Source organism: Nicotiana tomentosiformis, chromosome 11 (genome assembly GCF_000390325.3).
Source record: "Nicotiana tomentosiformis chromosome 11, ASM39032v3, whole genome shotgun sequence".
Classification (NCBI taxonomy): domain Eukaryota; kingdom Viridiplantae; phylum Streptophyta; class Magnoliopsida; order Solanales; family Solanaceae; genus Nicotiana; species Nicotiana tomentosiformis.
This window is the reverse complement of record NC_090822.1, coordinates 82,887,529-82,903,820: the sequence shown is the minus strand read 5'-3', so window position 1 is coordinate 82,903,820 and position 16,292 is coordinate 82,887,529. Positions and strand designations below refer to the sequence as shown.

The 16,292-nt window shown below is 35.3% G+C and overlaps 1 long non-coding RNA gene across 1 annotated transcript in view; it reads right to left on the bottom strand.

The window, feature by feature from the left end:
* Positions 1–6,040: 6,040 nt before the first annotated feature.
* Positions 6,041–16,292, bottom strand: part of LOC138900880 (uncharacterized) — a 180,305-nt gene continuing 170,053 nt past the window's right edge. Inside the window, exon 2 of the long non-coding RNA XR_011412202.1 lies at positions 6,041–6,162. This is a non-coding gene — a long non-coding RNA (uncharacterized lncRNA). The remainder of the gene's footprint in view (positions 6,163–16,292) is intronic.

Below are 16,292 nucleotides of genomic sequence, written 5' to 3'. Positions count from 1 at the left end.
CTGGAGGTTAACCTTATTCTTCAAGAGGGATCCTGCTGCCTCTGACTTGAACTTGAAAACTGAAAGTTGACCCTATTCTTCAGACGGGCTCTTGATGTTTCTCTAACTTGAACTTGAAAATTTAAAGTTGACCCTGTTTTTTAGGCGGACTCCTGGTGCCTCTGACTTGAACTTGAAGTGAATTCTGATATGACTTCCCTCGTTCTCCAGGTGGGCGTCTGTTACTAACTTGAAACTTGAAATAACTCTAAAATGAATAATGAAATGAATACCCTCATACTCCAGGTGGGTGCCTACCACTAACTTGAAACTTGATATAACTCTGAAATGAATACCCTCGTTCTCCAGGTGGGCACCTGCTACTGACTTGAACTTGAAATGAATTCTCTCATTCTCCAGGTGGGCGCCTGCTATTGACTTGAACTTGAAACGAATTCCCTTATTCTCCAAGTGGGCACCTGCCAATGACTTGAACTTGAAACGAATTCCCTCATTCTCCAGGTGGGCGCCTCTTACTGCCTTGAACTTGAAATAAATTCCCTTATTCTCCAGGTGGGCGCCTGCTACTAACTTGAAACTTGAAATAAATTCCCTCATTCTTCAGGTGAGCGTCTGCTAATGACTTGAAACTTGAAATAAATTCTCTCATTCTCTAGGTGGGCGCCTGATACCGACTTGAAACAAATCATGAAATATTAACTCTCGTTCTCTAGGTGGGTACCTACAATCAAACCAAATTAAATTTTCTGCCCTAGTTTGCACTAGGAAGATTTATGAGTTGTTAGCAAAATTGTAAATCACCTATGATATCGATAAAGGATGCAATGATGAGACTAAATCTAAAGACTCGACTAGGATGTGCATCTCGTGTGAGTAAAACCAAGAAAATTTTGACTAGCAAATACGTCTGCTAAAAATAAAACCTGAATAACCCAAACTACAAAGTGCGTCTCCTAGGGGTGACACTTGAATGACCCAAACTAGGAAGTGCGTCTCCTAAGGATGAACTCAAACGACCCAAATTAGGAAGTGCGTCTCCTAGGGGTGAAACTTGAATGATCCAAACTAGGAAGTGCGTCTCCTAAGGATGAACTCAAACTATCCAAACTAGGAAGTACGTCTCCTAGAAGTGAAATCTCAATTTAGGAAGTGTGTCTCCTAAAAGAATGACCTGAAAGACCGAGACTAGGAAGTGCATCTCCTAGGGGTGAACTTGAACTAGGAAGTGCATCTCCTAGAAGCTGAATAACTCAAACTGGGAAGTGTGTCTCCTAGATGTGAGATTGAGCCTGAGGAAAACTGTAAACTCAGCTTGACTAGAATAAAAACAGAGCTTATTTTCTAGGCGGGACCCCTGAACTCAAGAAAACTAGAGATTAACAACTAACCCTATTCTCCAGGCGGGACCCCTGAACTTAAGGAAAACTAAAAATTAACTTAAGAAAACTAAAATTGACCTTATTCTCCAGGCGGGACCCCTGAACTCAAGGAAAGCTAAAGATTAACAACTTAAGAAAGCTAAAATTGACCCTATTCTCCAGGCGGGATCCCTAAACTTTAAGAAAAACTAAAGAGTAACAAATTAAGAAAGCTAAAATTGACCCTATTCTCGAGGCAGGACCCCTGAACTTTAAGAAAAACTAAAGAGTAACAACTAAAGAAAACTAAAATTAACCCTATTCTCCAGGCGGGACCCCTGAACTTTAAGAAAAACTAAAGAGTAACAACTAAAGAAAACTAAAATTGACCTTATTCTCTAGGCGGGACCCCTAAACTTTAAGAAAAACTAAAGAGTAACAACTAAAGAAAACTAAAATTGAGCCTATTCTACAGGCGGGACCCCTGAACTAAAGAAAAACTAGGATTAACAACTTAAGAAAAGTGAAGTTGACCCTATTCTACAGGCGGGACCCCTGAGCGTAAGAAAAACTAAAGATTAACAACTTAAGAAAATTAAAATTGAAATTGACCCTATTCTACAGGCGGGACCCCTGAACTCAAGTAAATCTGAAGACTAACAACTTAAGGAAACTAAGAACTGACCCTATTCTCCAGGTGGGACCCCTGAACTTAAGAAAAAATAAAGATTAACAACTTAAGAAACCTAAAAATTGACCATATTCTGCAGGAGGAACCCCTGAACTCAAGGAAAGCTAAAGATTAACAACTTAAGAAAACTAAAACTGACCCTATTCTCCAGGCAGGATCTCTGAACTAAAGGAATGCTAAAGATTAACAACTTAAGAAAATTAAATTGACCCTATTCTCCAGGCGGGACCCCTGAACTCAAGGAATGCTAAAGATTAATAACTTTAGGAAACGAAAAACTAACCCTATTCTCCAGACGGGACTCCTAAATTTAAAAAAAACTAAAGATTCCTCTCAACTAGGGATATGCCTAGGAGGTAAAAACCTTCTCATACAACCTTTGTGCTGACAAAATTTGGGCACGACACCTGGAAAATTCAAGCTTCCAAGTTTTGATTTGAAGATAGTCGTAGTCCACTTGCTATGACAACTTTTATTTCAGATTGGAAGACCTTGCTTGTTATTGACTAATCACTTTTCTTGCACTGCTTTGTTCCTATTTCAAAAAAAGAAAATTTTGTCAGTTTTTAAAAATGGTGGTCGGTTTGTGGCCTTGATGTCTTTGGAAGCTTGGCTTTGGGATCATCTAGCCTTTGGAAGACCGACTGCATTGGTAGTTAGTTGCACTGCTGGGAGAATATGTTTTTGCTTACAAGGGGCCTTTACTTTCTGTATCAACTCTGATTATTTCGGTCCCAATGCCATTTGTGTTTTGTGGCTCAATCAGCCTTATCTCAAAAATGAGATTTCTTTTCTAGGATAAATTTTTTTGATATCTTGAATGGATCTTGCTTTTGGAGCAATTTGTCTGTCAAAGAGGATCACAACTGGTAAGTGACTTTTGCACGATGTGCATACTTCATAGTCCTTGTTCGATTCTACAGAGAATTCCTGATTAATCTTGAGGTTATCTTTGCTTGCTTTAGCCAAGTAGGCTGACAATATTCCTTTGGGGGGAGGGGGGACCCTTTGCATGAATCCTCAATGCTTGTTGATTGTAACTGCTGAGAGTGCTGGCCAAATTTACTTTGTGCAACTGAAAAGCTGGTAGCAGATTTTGAAATCTTTTCTTGCTTGTTTTGACAAGGAACTGACTGAGAGTGAAGGACACAATGATGCAAAGAAATAATATTAACAAGAAATGCCCCTGTCGGGAAGGACATAATTTTTTTTTTAATAACTAGCCTTAATGATCATGACATGCATTTTGGACTTAACATCCTGATCTATCAAACCGATCAAATCTTCCCTCTTACCATTCTTATGATTTTTAAAGTCGGACTTGTTCGTGTCAATTCTTTGCATCAGCTTCATGACTCACTTTCGACTAGTGGTGCCTTGATGGATTTTCACCAACAAGTCTCTCTCATTTATTTATCTCTACTTACTGTCGCCTTAAAGTGCCCGTGAGGGTTTTCACTAGTAAGACTCTCATTTTTCTTTCTTGATTCCTTGAGCGAGAACCATGACCATGTCTCTCATATGACAATCGTTGTTCATTGCGAATTTCCCTTGGCATTCTCAAAACTGATTAGGAGGTCTTGTTTGGAAGGCTTTTTGATATGGTTAGAAAGAAAGGACGGCATGAAAATTCAAAAGACTCAATGATGGGGTCATACATTTTACAACTCTTGGAATCGACTCTTTCAAAAGTGAAATAAAATATTTGCCCCAGTTTGAGATACTGGGGATTTTTGGATTTATTTGTTCTTTTTCTTCTTCCTTTTGTTTTACTCTTAGTTGGTTGGACCGAACCGTGTAAGGCTGCTTACGTATTATTTTTTAAAGAAATCAGGTCAAACGTAATTCATACATATGACCTAACTATTTTTTTTCATCTTTCTTTCTTTTTCTTTTTCTTTTTCTTTGTCTTTTTCTTTTTTTTTGTTTTCAATTCAAGTTGTCCCAACTTTTATTTTCCGGGGGCATGAACCTTTGACTGTTCTTTATTTTTTTTTACTTGTACTTTTGAAGAGTTGCCCCAGTTTATACTCTTGGGGCATGAGTTTTTCTTTTTATTTTTTTTTATTTTTTTTTTTTTACTTTTGACTCTAAACTTGATTCCAAAAGAGGGTGGTCAAAGGAAATAACAACAGGCTCGAAAGGTGTAACGAATGGTATAAAGTATTTGGATAGCAGAAAAGGGTATCCCAGTCTCGAGAATGCCAATCATGTTAACCCTTCACAATCACGACATTGATGGACATGCTGCTTTCTGAGTCTTTTTCAGTGTAAAGTTGTATGAGCAATATTTTTCTCGCAGTGCATGACCCTTATCAATTTGAGTGACTTTTCTTGGATTTTTTCTTGATGTAGAAGATGCATTTTTCCACTAAACTGGACAATTTCATGTTGTCTGGAATACACCTTCTTTTGAAAAACACTTTCTATCTCTTAGTGCAAAACAGACTTTAACCCGTCTGATCATCCTTAAGCCCGATCTTCTCAATAATTCAAAAGGTAGAGACCCCGAACTTCCATGAGCATGACTGCTTTGGTTCCATGCAAACTTGGCTCATTCTTATTTTTTAAATGTTTCATGTCTTTATTCATATTCAAAAGTGTCTCTTTCTTACTTATCAAATTCAAGACTATATCAGTTTTCTAAGATCTAGTCAAAAGTTTTGCATGCATGTCATGTCACTAGAACTATGCACAAAATAGATACAAAATGACTGGATTTTTTTTATTGAATAAAGGATAGCAGGGTACGATAACAAAAAATTAAACAGAAGAAAAGACGACAAAATAAACTACCATGTCTAAAAGAGGAGTGACTTTCCAGTTACTAAGCGACATCTTAGCCACAAATTTTCACATCGGCACTACTACGACATCCAGTCCTTTTATTCCTTCTGATTCAGCACTCAAATTTTGAATTTGATAAAAACATTCCCAATATTGGTTGCCGAATTTTAGGACTGACGACATTGGAAATTTCAAAGCAACTTATTTACTAAAGGACTTGGAAGAATTATCACGTCTCCCCATAATCAAATCATCCCGAGCAGGCCATGTCTTATTGCTCAAATCAGATAAAGTCAACCCCACATTTGCCACCATTTTTTATTTTTCACCGCCAACTTGCCTACTTGCCTTTTCAAAACTTTGGTTGGATCAACAATAGCGGTGCTTATTTTTTCGGTCAAGAAGATATTTTTATTTTCGAGAGATATTGGATTGTTTTTGTGGCTCGCCATTACAAACCAACAAACCGGCCTCCTTTAACTAGCTTTTAAGCAATAAGCATGTTAGAATAAACACTCTCTTTCTTTTTTCCTTTTTCTCTTTTTTCTCTTTTTTTTCGTTGTTATTTTGTTTAAACCATTTGATCGAACCTGATGTGGGTTCCCTACGTATTATGTGGGAATATGAATCAGATCTTGCGTAGTTCGGGAAGATCAGAAATAAAGTAAATAAACTAACTCTTTTTGAATTTTGATTTGATTATTTTTTTTAATTTCCTAAAAAAAGAATTATAAAGAAGAAAGAAAATATTTTTGGAATATGATTTATTTTTTTTTAATTTTATTTTTTGAAAGAAGGACTTCTACATAAGAAAGAAAAATATTTTTTGGCTTTTGATTTTTTTTTTTTTTTGGATTTTTGGGTGAAAGACTTCCAAAAGAAAAAAAAACATATTTTTGAATTTTGGTTGATTGTTTTTTGACTGAAAGACTTCTATAAAGGAAGAAACTAATTTTGATTTTTTTTTTGTATTTGGAATTTTCTAAGGAAAGACTTCTAAAGAAGGAATTAAAAGAAAATATTTTTGGATTTTTGAAAATTGGGGGCCATAACTGATGAGCTTTTCCTACGTATCTCATACCCGCATAGTTCTGTTAGTTTTGACGAAACATGGAAAACATGATTTTTTAAAAATATTGGCTTATTTTATTTCTCTTTTTTTTTTCTTCAAAATTTCAGAATTTTTTAAATACTTACCTCTTACTCTTGTTTTTTTTCTTTTTTTTCTTTCCCTATTCTAGAAGCCAGTCAACATGCAAGGCGAAACAAACAAAGGCGCAAGTAGCACGTAAGATGCATCAGGATGATCTTTTAATTTGGGTACACCTGTCCTATACCGACCCAACCCTGTGTTGAGTCCCCAAAGTCAAATGCACGCGATGCAAACAAACGTTCTTACTAGGGATCCGGTATGAAGCTATGTTATTCTAAGTTTAAATTTTTGAGTGTATTATTCTAGACCTGGTTTACCCGAGCGGACAACTCGAGCCGGGGGGGGGGGCAGCGTACCGAGAATACAGAAGCTTCACCGGCTTTACAACTTGTCCGATCCTCGTTCTAAAATTAGAGGTATGACTCTAACAGAAAAGAAGCCACGCGAAGCGCACGCTTCCTAGAAGATTTAGAAGACTCAAAGAGAAGAAAGGTGTCGTAACAGTTTATATACAGTTCAAACAATATCAAAGTGGTAAAGAGCGGCATTTAGTACATTAGGCCCAAACACGTAAAATCAGACAATTACAAGAAAGCCAAGTATAAAAGTCATCTAAGCTCGAATTCTGAATCTAAACCAGAGATTCTGGGTTCGATCCCCAGCAGATTCGCCAGAGCTGTCACACCTCCTTTTTTCCGAAGGGATAAGGGAGTTTTTCCAATTAAAGTGACATTAATCGAATTGGAATTATTTATTTCATTCAGAGTCGCCACTTGAAATAATTTATGGTGACCCAAGTCACCGGTTTATTTTAAATCCCAAATCGAGAAAATTTGACTATGTTTTAAAGTCTGCGAAACCAGAAGACCGGGTAAGTAATTCTGTTAACCCGGAAGAAGGTGTTAGGTATTTTCGAATTTTGTGGTTTTAGCACGGTCGCTCTACTATCAGTAATTGGCCTAATTATCTGATTTAATACATATTTAAAATTTGTGTATTTTTTTTTCTAACCGCTTTTTAATTATTTATTAATCACTTTTAATATTTATGGGATTTATTTTATCAAGTCGTGATGTCGCAACTCGTTTGTTTTGTACACATTGCAAACCGCGTCACGTGAAACGCACCCGCGATCTACAACATGTTAATTTTATTATTATTTGAAGTTATGGACGAGTCACGTGAAACACACACTCGAATTGGGGAATTATGCATCATGACTATGCCACGACGATTTATTAATCGCACCTAAAGCAAGTTACGAATATTTATAAGTTAGATTTTGAGATTATTGCAAGGTCATGAGATATGAATGTGAAATTATTTGAGGTCAAAAATATTTTAGCTATTTGGAGTATTGGCAAGTTATCGACCTTTAGAAATATTTGCAACTATTCCATCTTTTGAGTTATTTTAATATCTACTAATTTGTGCCATATAGACTAGCTTTATTAAATAAAAATTGGTCCAATGACCCAATAATTCGAAGGAGTAGAAATATGAAGGCTCATTTGGCTAAGTACCAGATTTACGCATTGTCCATACTAATCGGCAATTATAGAGTTTAACCATATAAAATTTGAAGAAGAGATAAACTTAAACATAGTCAATTCCATGAGCATGCTGTCTATTTTGTTATGGGAAAAAAAAATAAAAAATAATCGTAGTTTCAAAAGTAATCAAAATTTAGTCATTTTTTTAAATATAAAGATAAAATTTGAACAAAAACACCCTTAAAAATTCGGAAAAATTTCAGCATAATATGCTGGAGTTTAAATTGTTTACATATGAGATTCCAACATATTGTACTGGAATTTCATAATGTGCTGGAATTCCAACATAATATGTTGAAACTTTATAGGAGCTCCATAATTAAACATATTATGCTGGAACTTTCCGTGTTGGAGTTCCAACATAATATGGTGGAAATTTATACGCAGGAGCTCCATAATCAAGCATATTATGCTAGAATTTTTCGTATTTCAGCAAAATAATGGCTACTTTAAAATTAAAAAATAATTTTACAAATGCTGACTGTTTTTTTGTTACTAGAAAACTGACTAGCCCGTGCTATTTTCACTTTTGTTCTTTGACGTTTGTACTTCGCATTTAAGGTGACACTTTGTCGAAATGAATCTTATGGGCTCAAATTGAGCCTAAATGAATCTTTGGGCTTTTTGAAAATGTAGAGTGGGGAAAGGTGTATAGCCTTTAAAACTAAAATACTAGGTCCATTTGTTCAAAAGCTCACTTCAAATGGCTACCCATTTAGGCTCTGTTCTCTTCCTTTTCTGCCAAATTAGGATCCTAATCAAATTCTTTTTTTGTTTCGTTGCAGGATATGTTGTTCCATGAGTTCAGGACTCTCAGCTTGGATGGAGGAATAAAGATGAATTTCCAGCTACTTGTCTATTATGTTTCACCAATATAAGTATTTCTAGTTTGCTATTTAATAAAAGTGTTGCTAGTTTGGCGTTCCTTAATGTATCATCTATATTTTCATAGTTCCATTCATCATATTTGGATGATTGGTAAGAAAATCAGGGCAAATCCTAATATTTGCACGTAAAAAAATAGTGTCATTTGCACTTTAATTTGTACCTTATTTGGTATTTTCATGGTACATTTTTTACCCCTCTATTTGCTTGTAGCATACCAATATAGTAAGATTTCAGCGGCAATGGAATAATTTGATAAAGAAATAGAGGTTAGACTTAATTCAACCTCAAAAGCTAATCAAGAGGCGAAAATTGTCTAAAATCACATAAATAGACCAAACATCTCAACCCATAGCTTATGTGGGCACTAACACCCTATCCCCTCCTGCACACCCAAGATTGAACATGGAGCGTTAACTAGAGGTATCAATGGTTCGGTTCGGTTCGGTTCGGTCGGTTATTTTATAAAATTTATACCATACTAATTTTTCGATTATTGTATTATGTATAACTAAAATTAGACTTTTCAAAACCGTCACAATCATATCTGTTTCTCTTCGGTATCGGCATGGTTCGGTTAATTTTCGGTTCTTTCCACTAAAATCTCTCTGTCCAAAATATTTTGTCACTTTTTTTCTTTTACATTATTATTCTTCATCTTAATTTTTTCTGTTATTTTTCAGTAAAATTCTTTTGCCAAAAACTGTTATCACTTTCCTTCACATTGTTTTTATTTATTTTTTAAATAAATAACCGAGTCTTAAAATTTGTATTGGAATACTTTACACAACTAGTAATCAATTATGATTATCAAGAGTTACAATGTTACTCTTTTTATTAATTTAATATTTGTAGATAATCTTTTTGGCAGTTTTCTAAGAAGTTTTAGATTTATTTTTAAAATAACATCTGTCACTTTTTCTTATAATAATTATTTTTTATCTTAGTTTTTTCTATTAATTTTTCAGTAAAATTTCTCTGTTAAAACTTTTATCACTTTATTTTACTTTTATTTTTATTTTTGTTCTTTCTAGATAAATAACATAGTCCTAAAATAAGAATACTTTCTACACAATCATTAATCGATTATAGTTATCGATAATTATAGTGTCACTTTTTTTATTTTTGTATTTTATATTTGTAGATATTTTGTTTTTGTAATTATTAAAGAAATTAAGGCTTTTTAGAATAAAAAATATGTCACTCTTTTTTACCATTTTTTGTTATTATTTCTGGTTAAATCGGTGAATCTTAAAATTTGATATACTATAATAATTATGGTATACCACAGTGTAATCATGGTATACTAATATATAATATGCCAAGAACATTGGGTATACCATTTAACGTAGTCTAACAAAGTATATGTCATGATCCAAATCCCAACCTGTCATGATGGCGCCCAACACATCTACTAGGCAAGCCGACAATCACATAACAATTAAGCATTTGGGTTTAAAAACATGATTTAATAATCTCAACAACGAAAAATCTCATAGATAACTGATAAAAACAACTATAACTCAACTATAATAATCCTAAAATCCTGGTGTCACCGAGTACATGAGCTACTAAGTGTCAACATCACCTGAAAGTCTAGTACAACTGTCTGAGAAAATAGAATAGTACAGAATAAAAATAAAAGGAATGAGAGTCAAGGTTCGGGGGTGTCATAGCAGCTACCTCAAAGCCTTTGAACAGATACTAGCACCACTCTAGCAATCACCGCGTCCAGATGTACCTGGATCTGCACACGAAGTACAGAGTGTAGTATGAGTACGACCGACCCAATATACTCAATAAGTAACAGGACTAACCTTGGGTTGAAAGCAATGACGATCGCAAACGGATACAGTCAGAATCAAAATAATGACAACACTGATATAACAAAGAGAATGAAAGTAATAACTCAGAGAACTTCTATATTCATCTCGTTCATAGTAAAAAACTTGGCATACTTTCAAGTTCAACAATTCAAGCCCAACATTGATAAAATATGTCAAGTACAACTATCATGAGGAGTGTTACATCTCTATGCCTACATGTCAAATATGCATGTCAAATTTTATGTATCAGAGTGATAATCCCAGGTACTCACACTCTTAGGTTACTCAATCTGTCAATCTCAAATTTTCACTCATCACACACAATCACTCAGCATTGTACGGGTGCCTGGCATCAATGTCCCTCACCAAAGCACGTGTATATAAATCATTGTGCATGCGCTCACTGCTGGTATGATAGACTCCAAAGGGGAGAATCCTGCCCAAGTGCTAATATAAAGCCTATAAGGCTTGCTACGACGTGCATCCAGTTCCACAATAATAAGTAAGCCAATAAGGCCTTCTACGGTATGCAACGCGATCCACAATAACACTTACAATCCGGCTCTCAAGCCCAACTCAGTCATAAATCTCTACAGTCTCACGGGCTCAGAAATCTCATACTACTCAGCCCAAACAATGATAACATGATGTAACAGTAAATGATAACAAAGATTGAGATATGATATGCAAATGAATAAACATGATTGAGTACATAATTGTAGTTTAAGCAAATACCTCAATAGTATATATAACCACATTGGGTCCCGACAAAATAGGTATATAGCCTAAACATGATTTCTAACATGAATCACAAATCAATGACCCTAACACGTAGGAATTACACAGATAAGACAAGACTACATAACTACACAGCACCACAGAATCAACTAAGTCATAATTACCATGGTGCCCACCCACATGCCTGTCACCTAGCATGTGTGTCACTCCAACACCAACCATATAATACGTACCAAGTTTAGAAGTGTTACTTACCTCAAAGTATGTAACTCAATGCTCCAACAAATCCTTGCCTCGCGAATCATTCTCTGAACGACTCGAATCTAGTGACAAATAACTTAATATAATCAATACAAACTATAGGAATCGATCCCATATGATAAAACTTAATTCTTTAACCAAATTCAAAAAGTCAACCCCAGGCCCACACCTTTGAACCCGGCAAAATTTATAAAATCCAAATACCCATTCAATAACGAGTCCAACCATACCAAAATCATCCAATTCCAACCACTAATCGACCCTCAAATCTCCAAATCTTACTCTCCAATACCTAGTCCAATATTAATGGACAAAAGTGATCAAAAGTTGATTACCTCTTGAATTATGGTGAAATCCCTCTCAAATATTGCCCCTAGCCGAGCTTCTAAAGTCCAAAAATGAGCGAAATCTCCAAACCATCGCTTATAACATTCTGTCCGGGCATCTCGCCCCTGCGGTTCACTTAACCGCTTCTACGACCCCGCAGATGTCACACCCCTTTTACCCCAAAAGATATGCGTTCTGAATTATTGTGGGTTAAACAGTTTTTCCAATTAAAGTGATAAACTTGAGTAGGAATTATTTTATTTACAGAGTCACCGCTTGGAACTGAGTTTTTGGGTGTTCCAAGTCACCTTTTATTTGAATCCATAGTCAAAAGAAGGTTTGACTCTATTATTATTGGTCTGCAAAAACAAAGTTCGGGTAAGGAATTCTGTTGACCGGGGAGAAGGTGTAAGGAATTCCCCGAGTCCCATAGTTTTAGCACGGTCGCTTTATTGACTATATTTGGCTTATATTATTTTTGGATAAACTGTGTTTTATTGGTTCTCATATTTTATCTATGTCCGCTTTCATTGCTTGATTATTATTGAAGGGAAAATGAACATTTAAAATAACGTTGTAATTTTATTATGACTTTGCAGTTAAGGTCAAGTTACACAAGCGTGCACTCGAATTTGGAATTACGTACAATGATTATGCCACGAGAACCGTACCCATAGTCATGATAATTTATTATTGGCCATACCTAAAGCACACTACGTTACTCAAAGTTGTTTAATTATTTGCTAAGTTTAGGATTATTTTGAGGCTCAAAGGTTATGGAGTAGAATTACGGAAAAGGTAAGATTGATTATTAAAGATTACTAGAGGTATCAATTATGCCGTGTATAGTGCGATATTGCGACAAGAAAATAAATCCTACTTATTCATTCTATTTTATCTATACTTAATTCTTGATGAAGAAAATTAATGGAAAAAATGATAGCTCATGCTAAAATCCAACGTGATCTCTACCAAATCAAATAGTAGCTTATTTGACTTTTCCAATTCATGATTAATACTCACACCCAACATAAATCTATAAGAACCCCACTTGACAAGAATAACTATTAAACAAGATATGCACTTAGTAAAAACTTGATTCAAAATACAGTAGCATTTGTCGTTAATAAAATAGAGATCAATAAATCACTCAAACTTTCACGTTGATTGAACAGTTAAACACACCACATAATCACACCGATAAGTCAAAACATGAAACTTTAATGGAAATACTGATAAGAGCAGGGAAACGAACCTTGAATATGCAACAGTTTTCAAATATATTGATAAAAAAAAATCTCAGACTCGTACATAATCTCGTTCAAAGTGAAAAGATCCAGAAACAAAAACGAGACCTTCGTCGTCAACTCGTAATGACCGTACGCCGGAACCTCGAACCAAGACCTCGTCGAGAACTTTTCCCAAACTATTTTCACTCAGATTTTAGCGACCAAGAGTGGCTTTTTCCTGCTGGTTTTGTGATATTTGCGAGCTGGTTTTTGGAGGGAGAATCGCTGCATTTTTGCAGCAGTTTTGAAACTGAAAATTGGCATTAATGGAGGTAGGTTTTGCAGCTGTTTTGCTGCATTTTTGGGCAGCTTTTGCTATAATTTCGAACTGTTTTTTTGTTGGAATTCAGGGTGAGATTCGTGGCTATTTTTTGCTATGTTTTGGGGGTAGTTTCAGTTGGTTTTTGTAGCTAAAAGGCTACTAAATTTTGACTGGTTTTTTGGCGTCAAAGAGGTGGCTAAAGATGATGCTCTACATGGTGTTTGAGTAGCAGTTTGGGGGTTGTCTTCAGCTGGGTTTGGGGCTGAAATTTAAGGGCAGTTTAAGGCTGATTTGGAGATGGGTGTTAATGGAGGTTTGGTGCATTTTTTGCTTGGGGGAGAAGGAGGTACATCATTTTTTTAATTATTTTTTGTGTGTGTACATATATTAAGAAAACATGAGAGGATGAGTGTTGAAAATGAACGATGGAATAAGGAATAATGACACGTGAATAGTGTAGTAGGTGGATGATGGGACAAGGGAATAGTGAAAGGGGAGTGAGATGTGACACATGAATAGTGTAGTAGGTGAGTGATGTGACAAAGAAATAGTGTAGGAAAGGTAGGAAGTAATTTTATTAGGTTTGGTCCGTGATTCAAATAAATTCTTCCGCCCTCTACGTAATAGACTTTGTTAAAAATATTACATATTCTTTAATAAAGTCTACCAATAAAAATAATATAAAATTTAAAATATAAAAATTAAACTTAAAACTATTTAAATACTAAAAACAAAGTGGTAAAATTTTTAAATATAGTCAAAAATTAGGTGCTCACAGCATGCCCCTGTTTGCTTGGAAACATGAAGAGTTTTCAGGCAAAGACAAAGTGAGCCGTATGATTAATTTTTGACCATACCATTATTTAAAAAGGAAGAAACAAAGAAAAGAGAAGAGAGTGAGGTTCCGTCGAGGCTCCGGTCCGTGGTCCTATTATTGTATCAAAATCAAAAGAAATTAAACAAGCCTATCAGCTATGGGTTACAAGATTCCTACTTATAAGTCTTCTGAAGCTTGATCTTGAGTCTTGAATAGAGAATCATGCAGACTTTTGATTTGAACCTTGATGCTTGCTAGCTGCAGGTGTTAGTTTATTCTTCTACGACTTCTTCTGATAAAAACGGGAAATGCAATGCCCATGACTTCAGTCATGTCTTGAGCAGTTCACATCTTATCATTCACTTCTTCATTTTGATCCACTTCTTTTTTCTTTTCTTTTCCTTATTCTGGATTGAAACTTCTTCATTTCGTCATCTCGAACCATGTGCCTCGAGCTAAAACCTGCTCAGACAACAAAACAAGCAAACGAACAAAATTTTTCTGCCCCAGTTTTCACTAGGAAACTTTCGTGAGTTATTTGTAACAAAACTCTATACTACTTCATTATTGAAAGCAAATAAAAGGTCGGGACTGGTGTACCCTAGGAAAACATAATTCTTTGGTAATGGTATAGCCTATATTAGCAATAATATCAGGAAGTGGTGTACCCTGTATTTAAGATCAACTTAACTAGGGATTGGAGACCCTATGTCTAAAATAAAATCAACTAGGGAGTGGAGACCCTATGTTGAAAAAAAAAGACTAGGTTGAAAAGGAGACTAGGGAGTTGAGACCCTATGTCTAAAATAAAATCAGGAGACCATATGTTTAAAATGAAAATCAACTAGGGAGTGGAGACCCTATGTCTAAAATAAAATCAACTAGGAGGGAAGACCATATGTTGGAAAACGAGACTAGAGAACTGTGTACCCTACGCTAAAACGAACCAAGAAGGATTTTTTTTGTTGTTGTTGAGAAAATCATTCTTTTAAACAAATTGCCCCAACGCTTATTTTCTGAGGGCATGAATAAATGACCCCCCTTTTTAAAACAAATCCAGACTTTTTTTTAATTATCCTAGTAGAAAATTCATTAGACTAGGATTTTTATTTATCTTAGGAGAAAGATTCATCAGACTAAGATTTTCTATCTTAGGAGAAAGATTCATCAGATTAAGACGTTTATCCTAGGAGAAAAATTCATCAAACTAGGTTTTCTTATCTTAGGAGAAAGATTTATCAGATTAAAATGTTTATCCTAGGAGAAATATTCATCAGACTAGGTTTTCTTATCTTAGAAGAAAGATTCATCACACTAAGACGTTTATCCTAGGAGAAAGATTCATCAGACTAGATTTCTTATCTTAGAAGAAAGATTCATCAGACTAAGATTTTTTATTGGGAGTAAAATCCATCAGACTGGGATGTATTACCCTATGAGAAAAATGTGTGAAGAGCAATAGCAAGATTTTATGCACACTAGCAAGACAAATAAAGGCAAAGATTTGAGAAATTTCTCTTTGTCGGATCTTCTCTTCTCTTCTTTTTCTCTTTTTTTTTTCTTTTTTTTAAACCACTTTCCTTGCACTGCTTTTGTTCCTATTTCAAGAAAAGAAAATTTTGTCAGTTTTGAAAGTGGTGGTCAGTTTGTGGCCTTAATGTCTTTGGCAGCTTGGCTTTGGGATCATCCAACTTTTGGAAGAGCGACTGCATTGGTAGTTGGCTGCACTGCTGGGAGACTCTGTTGTTTCTTAGAAGGGACCTTTACTTTATGTACCAACCCTTATCGTTTCGCTCCTAGTGCCATTTGTGTTTTGTGGCTCAATTAGCCTTATCTCATAAAAGAGATTTCTTTTCTTGGATAACCTTTTCTGATATCTTGAATGGCTTTTGCTTTTGGACCGATTTGTCTGTCAGAGAGAATCACAATTGGTAAGTGCCTTTTGTATGATGTGCACACTTCATACTCCTTGTTCGGTACTATAGTGAATCCCTGATTAACCTTGAGGTTATCTTTGCTTGCTTTAGCCAAGTAGGTTGACAAGAGTCTTTTGGTGGGGAGCCTTTGCATGAATCCTCAAGGTATGTTGACTATAACAACTGAATGTGCTGGCCAAATTTACTTTGTGCAACTGAAAAGCTGGTAGCAGATTTTGAAATCTTTTCTTGCTTGTTTTGACAAGGACTGACTCAAACCAAAGGACATCATGATACAAAGAAACAATATTAACAAGAAATGCCCCTGTCGGGAAGGAAAGAAGGAAAAGAATTTATTTTTTCAATAACTAGCCTTAATGATCATGACATGCATTTTGGACTTAACGACCTGATCTATCAAACTGATCT